General features: G+C 63.6%; 1 protein-coding gene across 1 annotated transcript in view; it reads right to left on the bottom strand.

Moving 5' to 3' along the window:
- The window catches only part of CDH4 (cadherin 4), a 430,578-nt gene that overhangs the window by 217,081 nt on the left and 205,273 nt on the right, over positions 1-8,224 (bottom strand). The window lies entirely within an intron of this gene.

Raw genomic sequence — 8,224 nt, 5'->3', positions numbered from 1 at the left:
GCAGGCTGTGAATGCGGCTGTGGATAAGTCCCGTTGGCAAACGAGGCTGGCAGGAAACAAGGCAGCTGCAGGGCGCCGGGGCGGGGCGCGTAGTACCACTGAGCCCCCTGGTCCAGCTCTGATGCCCTGAAACCGCGGCCCCTCCGAGGTCGCCCTCAGTTTGCTCGGGGTGAGTTGCTGCAGAGACCTGACGGCTGATTCAAACCCAGGGGGGGCGGGCCGACAAGAGGGGCTCAAGGCACCGCCTCCCTCCCTCCTGACAAGACGGCAGGAGCCCAGAGAGGCCTCGCGGGGAACAGGAGAGCATCCGCTGCGTCTCTCCTGTCCCAGCCCCTCGCCGCGCGTGCCAGCGGGTCTGCTGACCTGGGAGTTTCCCGTGTGCTGTCTCTGGTTTGCTGGGAGGAGATGGTGGTCAGACCAGAAGAGCCCCCGCCTGGATTCGCACCTGGCACCCGGCTGGGGTTGGATGGGCTCCTCCCCCCGGTGTGGCCGGCACGGGGATGGGCCCAGGCCTGGTCCAGCCAGGTTCACGGCTGCTTTGTAGAAAAGTCATCCTCTCTGAGGAGGCCGGGTTGGGTCCCCTGTGCTCTTGTAAAGCTAGAGAATGGTGGGAGAGAGGTGTGCGGGGGGTGAGTCCCGGCTGGACGGCATGGAGGGTCCCGGAGGGCCGCAGGCTGGGGCTGGGGGCTGAGGAGGAGAGAGGGCGTATTAGTGACCAGGGGACCCAGGAGAGGGGCGAACGTGCTTGCCGGGGACGCTGGCATCATTCCCTCCCCTCCACCAGCTCTGGGATGTTCTCAGATTGAATATTTTTTTAGCCACCAGGCCAAGTGCTTGGGGCATCATTTTATTCAGATTGGTTCCATTTTAGTGGCTTGAAATGTCTATTAAAAAAATTAAAGCATGTTTACAGAAATTTAAATTCTTAGAGTAGAAAAAAATAAACTCTTAGGGGGATAGCCAATAAATTGCACGTGTTTTTAAACAATTCAAAGAGAAAAGTTAGAAATGAGCGCCTCCTGCTTACACAGCCGGCTCGGGAAGATTCGCCCCGTGAAGCTGGTTCTGGGGAGAAGCTCAGGATGAGGAGGTGGGGAGGCGAGCCGCTGGCAGGTGACCGCAGCGCCGTCCTCAGCTGGTGGGGACAGAGGGCTCGTGGGGACGGTCGCAGGCTGAAACCTCGGGAGCGCGCTGCATGCCTGTCACGCGGGGTCCCAGTGGCCTCGGCTCCCGAGGGAGGGCGGGGTGGGGACTTGGGGGCGAGAGCGAGGCCCACAGACACCGCCCAGCAGCATCCGCGGTCACGCCCGAGCCGGACTCTGCAGAGACGTCTCCACGCAGAGACAGCTTCTCCTTCCCTGTTTTCCAGCATCCCCGTGGGAGGCCTCCCCATCCATCCTGGAAAGCAGGTTTCGGAAGCCAAGGTTGAGCCAGATGCAGTTCAGCAGAGCGGCTGGACACGCGTGGGCGGGGCGGGGCGACAGATGGGCCCCGCCCCCCTCTCTGGTGACAAGGGCCCCACCCAGGGCAGGGGATTTCCAGCCTCCGCAGCTGGAAAGGAGTCAGGAAGGCTCTCAGAAACCACAGGCTTCTTCCTGGCCTCTGTCCAAGAACCAGCTCTGCGCACGGAATGCTCTTTGAGAACCTTTGGAAGTGCAAACGTGGGCAATTCTTTTTCAGAAATGCTAGTGCTTTGAAGGAAGTGGGGGCAGCGGCTCTGAGGGAGACACTGCAGCCCGATTTCCTTCCAGACTTGTGAATGCAGAGCTTCCGTGCTGGGCTGGGGGGATATGCAGCCGTGGAGCCCCCTGCGTTCTCCCTGGAAGGACATCGGCCACGCCCTCGGCATCTGGACGCCCTCAAGGGGGCACGGAGGGCGGGCACGCTCACTCAGGACCTGGGAACCATCCTGCACAAGAGGGGGCACCTCCGACCATCGCCTTTGCAACAGGCTGACCTGGGTTCAAATCACAGCTTTTCTGCTTATTCGCTGTGTGATTCTGGGCAGGTGGCCCAGCCTCTCTGAGCCCCGGCCCCTCCCTGTAACAAGGGCCCCGCTCCTCATGGGTCGATGCGCTCAGGTTCCAGAGAGGACGCCTTTGACGCCGCCCACATCCTACCTGCTCCTCTGCAGCCTCATCGGCACGTGGTGTCATCTCCGAAGTCTTCGCATCCTGTCCCCACCTCCCCATAGCTCCCAGTGCTGTGCCGTCACTGCCGTGTCACTCAGTGTGGACACGTGCATCCAGTGTGGGTGGCCAGGACCCCAAGACACGTTCCCTCCGAGAGGTGTGTGGACTGGGGCACGGCTGATAATCCACGGCCTCGTAGAGAGCCCCGCAGAGGCCCCGGGGAGCCCCGAGAGGGGGGCAGCTGCTTCCTGCCTTTGAAGGTGCCTCACACCCCCCCAGGCCAGGGGTCCTCCCCAGCGCAGGGGCAGCTGTCCCCCGTCCCTCACGCGGAGCAGCCCAGTCCGGCTCCGTTTCCGTCTGAGGAATAGAATCCGGTGCATCCGACTGCCCTTCGGGAGATCCGGGGTCTGTCTACCGACCTCTCTCCCTCCTCGATGTTCACTCGGACGGAGCTGGGCCCGCATCTCCTTTGGACGCACGTCTTCCCGTGGAGGCCAGGGGAGGGGCCAACCTGGGACCCCCGTGACACGGATGTGGCCTGGCGAGGGACAGGGAGCTGCACACCGCTCACCACCCTGTGGTCAGTCCTTACTTTCTCCTGAAGTCAGACTTGTGCACTCAGTACAGAAGGACCCGGAAGGAGCCTTTCTGTGCAGAGCTGAGCTGTCAGATGTTGGGGGGGCGGGGGGGGGATGGCCTCGGCCAAGGAGACCAGGGAATTTTGCAAGAAGCCAGCCTGGCTGGTACCAGATGAGCCGCCTGGTTCCCACCGCAGCCGCCTGGAAAGCAGGAGGCTTGGAAGCCGGTACCCATCCTGCACCTGTACCGAGGAGAGCAGAGGCGCCACCGCGGGCCTGTCGTGGGCGTGTGTGTGTGTGCATGTGTGCATGCGTGTATGTGTACATGCATGTGTGTGCGTGCATGTGTGCATGCGTGTGTGTGCATGTGTGTGCATGTGTGTAAGTGAAGGTACGTGCGTGTGAGTCTGTGTGGTGTAGCAACGCACATGGGGTTCTCTTCCCGGAGCAGTTGTGTGTGCAGACAGGCGTACGTGGTGTGTGCACCGGGCCGCAGACCCCCATGTGAACAGAGGTCAGCCCGACGCTTAGTCATCTCTCGGGGGCTCAAGGACTCGGGGCCTCATGTCCTTCAACTTCTGTAGGAGCCAGAGCGGAGGGTCATGATGTGAGCCCCGCCCTCCGGCCTTGAGCCCTGGGGCATGGAGCTGGGTGCACCCCTGCCCAGTGACCTCGCGCAGCACTCGCCCCTGCTGCAGCCTGAGCAGACGCCCCGGCGACTCAGCCGGTCCTCCCGGGGCCCCCACCCGGCCCCCACCCGGCCCCACACCTGCAGGGGAAGCAGCCCGTCGCTCTCCGACCCCCGGTGACCGTCACCTCCGGAGCCGTCTGTGCAGAGACTAGAGCAGGTTTGATGTGATGAGTCACAAAATCACGCCCTGTATTCAACGGCCAAGGTAAATGGCCGTCCGTTGGGAGGGGCAGGCCTGCGATGGGCTGTGGGCTCCCTGGAGCGGCTGGACACGCCCCTGCGTCACATGCGCTTATTCAGGTCACACCGGGTGTTCATCTTTAGAAACCATCCCCATCCCCTCGAGGAATCATCAGATACAATCCCGTCTTTAACGGGACGCACGCGGCTGGCGATTGTGAGCAGCTGATTCCATTCCGCCTTCCCCGCGGGGACAGCCCGTGAAGATTGATGACACGTTATGAGTGGTGTTACAGACAGACACAGCCGGTGTCTCTCCCCGCCTGGGGCTCTGCGTGCGGCCCCGCCCCCTCGCTCGGGCGTCCTGCCCGTGGCGGGCTCGCCCTCCACCCCCCTGCCCGAGGAAGCACACACGTCTCCACCTCTTTTCCACCAGTGACCACGGCAGTTCACCAGGGATGACTTGAGCTTCAGTGACAAGAACGTATATTCGGGGATCACGTTCGGGGAGTCTTCAAAAGCTGGGTCTCTTCTGGAAATGGGCAGGTGCCGGCCCTGGTCTCTCACAGGTTCCGGAAGTGTGTGACGCGGGATCCAGAAGGAGGTGGGGAATCACCCCAGCGTTTTTAGGGTGGGGGGGGGCGGGGCGTGACGCAGTCCTCCCCCCAGAGACTGCCACCGTCATCACCCGGGTGCACCTGCGGCCCCTCCCACAGACTTCTGTTAAACCCCAGAAGGGCCCTTACAGTGCAATGGCTGGAGTCCAAACGTGAACTTGAATGTTTTCTCCGCTGAGCCACGACTGAGAGCTGACGGACGTGGGGGCCCTGGGGTGTGGCATGCAGCACCGCCGCCGTCCAGCCGGCCCGTCTGGGGCAGCAGCCCCTCTGAGGACGCGCAGTCTGCAGCCTGCGCATCAGAACACCGGCCTCACAGCGGTCGGCACCCAAGCGCTTGGTCGCGGTCCCCCGTCTTCTCGGTTGCACGCGCCTCGGTGTGTCTGCCCGGGCGGCTCTGCTCCGCTGGCCAGGGGTCACAGACGCGCAGCAGCGGTGCTCAGGGAGCTGCGGCCGGCCCATCCAGGCAGCCACTGCCTTCTCGTGCCCTCCGCCTCAACGGGGGCCTGTGAATAGAAATGTCACTGGAAATTGATTTTCCATTTAATCAAAAGAGAAATTTATTTCTGGGTCTTTCCAAATGTAAGGTCGTCCTTTGATGAGTTGGTGAGAATTTTATTAAGTCTTCACCTTCCTGATGGGTGTCTCTGGGTGTCGTGTTCACGGGTGAGCGGCACCCTCCGAGCTGTAAGCTAATATCCGTAAAGGTCAGAGCTGTGCCTTCACAGGGCAGGTGCGCAGGCTGGTCAGACCCTTCCCTCCCTCCCTCCCTCCCTCCCTGCTCCCTCCCTGCCCGCCTTCACCGGGCAGCCTGCGGGCTGAGACAGGGAGGAGACGTGTTTTCTGCCAGAGCACTTGGGGCTTCATGGCGCAGACGTGGCCGTGGACAGCAGCACACACGTGGGTGTGGCCGGGCGGCGGGTCTCATTCAGCTCGATGGCCGCAGGTCACCAGCGTCTGGTCCGGAGACCCTTAGTCCCCTGTGCTCCGTGAGACGGCCCGGGTCGTGCACAGCAAACACGTTTCCAAGGCCACGTCCCAGCCAGGCCACGTTCACGTGCTCCGGGACCGCGGTCTGCTTCCGCCAGACTCCGGTGAGGTGGTGAGCTTCCCGACGGCTCAGAGGCACCAGGAGAGAGGAAGTTCGTGGGACTTCATGGGCCGAACTGCCACCACGTAGAGTCACCCCGATCGAGTCTCCACACTTCGGACGCCCTTGGATTTCCAGGTGGCGGGAAGGGTTGAGCCTTGCAGAGTGCGCTTCCCGGACGGACGGCCCTGGTGAACGCACATCTTGTTAATGATATTAATGCGCGAAGACAAACCCGGGCCACCTCGTCCCGGCGGAGCGTCACTGATTCCGCTCTGTGAACACCGTGCGGCGCTGGATTGTAGAAAGCAGGCCTCCGAGATCCGCTAGCCGGGGCGGCGCCGCTGGGTGAACGGCCGTATTGTTGTCTCGGTGACTCGAGCCAGACCTCGAGCTGTGACAGCCAAGTGGCTCCTGTGGGTTGGGGCTTGTTCAGAAATTGCCAGTTAGATGAGAACAGTTGCGTCGGCAGGCTGGAGTTGTGGTTAAATCCTGAGCAAAACTTTACCGTGTGGTAATAGCGGACGCAGGCCGTTTATCGGTTAGTAACGAGACGGAATCTCTTTCACTCGGTCTCGCCGGTGGCGGGTCTTGGCGTAAGATCACCCAGTTCTCCGCAGCGTCTGTGACGCGCAGGGACCCCAGCAGCTCCCGCCGGGAGTCTTGTCCCTGAGGAGAGTTGGCCCGAACCTGGGGCCACCATTCGCAGACGGTCACGCAGGCCGTGCCTCAGCCCCAAAGCCCTGTTTCTGTGCCGCGTCCCCGTCGTCAGTGCCGGGGGCCCAGCGGGGGTGGTTGGAGCCCCCCCGGCCCTCACTCCCTGTGACCAGAGAGCCGTCCGTGGGTGTGACCCCGGGGCCCGTCCGCTCCACCCTCCGTGCCCCGCGCCGTGTGGCTGACGCTCAGTGAATGTGTGACGGACGGATGAAGGCCCCGCGTCGCTCATGCGCCCGGGAGTCCGGCGCCTGCCGTGGCCACAGGGCCGTGGGGGGGTCACGCAGCCCCGCCCCCGTCTGCTTCCCTCCCCGGACAGCCCTCGCCGCACCATGTCTCCCGAGACTCTCCGAGCGGCACTGACTCATCGGGTCCTTGCCTCACCCGGGGGGCAGGGACGGCTGCTGTTCTCCTTTCACAGATGAGGAAACTGAGGCCCAAAGAAGGAGGACCATGAAGAAGGCTGGGGTCAGTACTGACTACGTAAAGGTGGTCAGAGGAACCCACATACTGACCTGCACCCCGTGGAAGCCCCCTGTCACCTCCAGGGTTGCCTGCCGGCAGGGGTCCCCAGGAAGAGGTGGGGGTCCCCGTGGAGCAGGCGGGGTCCCCGTGGATGGGGAGAGTGGAGGCTGCTGTGGACAGGGTGGGGTTCCCGTGGACGGGGTGGCTCCCCCTGGACAGGTGTGTCAGCTCCCAGCTGGCCCAGCCTCAAGTCCCCTCACCTGAAGAGTCACCAGCTGTGCTAAGTGGCTTTAAAGATTAAATCCTCTTCTCCCTGTCGGGCAGCCTGGGAGCCCAAGAGGGAAACAAAACGTGCTTGGGCGTCGGGAAGCTGACAGCCCGATCTGCGTGTCACCAGCACCCGGGGGCCTGCCTGAGCGAGGGGGGGTGCGGTCCCTGTCCCACCAGACAGGCAAAGGCAGCTGGCCATCATCCCTGCTGTGCATAGGCCGCGTACCTGGCTCCCCGGGACAGCGGAGACCCCCCAGCCCCGCACACCCGGTGGCATCAACAACTTGCTTCCCAGGCTGACTCACCCTCACTGTCCTCAACAGCGGTGCCCACGGGGAGAGATGCCCGGCCCCCACATTGCGTGCGCGTGACCCCTCCACCCAGACCTCCTGTGGCTGCGGAGGCCCTGTCTCACAGCTGTCCCGTGAAATAGGTCCTCTCCCTGCCCCGAGGGGTCAAGTAACCATGGCCGGGTCTCAATGCCACGCGCCGGGATGTCCGGGGTCCCCAGCCCAGGCCGCCCCAGCCTGTGTGCAAATGCGGGTGCTTCCTGAACCCCCTCATCGGGGAGCAACGGCGGCACCCACTCGCGGAGCCCCAGCTGCGTGCCAGGCTCCCCGGCGCCGGGGGGCCGTGTCCTCTCCCCCACAATGACTCCACATGCGGCACTTTGCATCCGTAGGAGCAGGCGGGTGAGACCCTGAAGCCGGGCAGCACCTGCTCAGGACGACACAGAGTGTCAGGCCTGCACGAGCCCGACCTGCTGGGCACGAGCCCCAACTCCTCCCACAGCCCCCCACCTGCCCGAAGTGACATTCCTTCTGCCTCCCCCTCCCCCACCTGTGTGGCCACCTGTCTCCAGATCCGTCTCCAGGTCCCCCCTTTCCCGACACCAGGTTTAGGGCCACTCTGAGCCGGGCCACCTCACCCTGAGATCCCTGGTTCAAGTCCCTCTGTGAAGGCTTTACCCCAGTCACGCTCTGAGGTTCCGACGGTCGCACAGTCTGGGGACACTTTTCACCCTTGCGGCCATTTAGCACGGCGCACGTCCTTCCGTGCAAGCACACTCACCTTGGAGAACCTCGGAACAATCCAGAAAGGCCTCGAAGGCAGTCCGGGACAGACGCATGTCCCTCCAGGAATTAAGAGCCTGATTCCCCGACAGGCACGTTCCCGGAGGCAAAGGGGCTGGTGGGCGGTGGTCAGTCTGCGGGCTGCCTCCGCGGGAGTAATGCCGAGCCTCTCAGATGCGGACGTGTGTTCGCATTTGCTGTTGTGGGAAATAGAGCAGGTGCCTGGGAGCCGACACCTGGGAGCGGGCACCTGGGAGCCGACACCCGGGAGCTGACACCTGGGAGCCGACACCTGGGAGCGGGCGCCCGGGAGAGGGCACCTGGGAGCCGACACCTGGGAGTGGGCGCCTGGGAGCCGACACCTGGGAGCCGACACCTGGGAGCGGGCGCCCGGGAGAGGGCACCTGGGAGCCG

Source organism: Suricata suricatta, chromosome 12 (genome assembly GCF_006229205.1).
Source record: "Suricata suricatta isolate VVHF042 chromosome 12, meerkat_22Aug2017_6uvM2_HiC, whole genome shotgun sequence".
NCBI classification, from domain to species: domain Eukaryota; kingdom Metazoa; phylum Chordata; class Mammalia; order Carnivora; family Herpestidae; genus Suricata; species Suricata suricatta.
The sequence above is the reverse complement of the archived record's forward strand: the minus strand, read 5'-3'. Positions and strand labels throughout refer to the sequence as shown.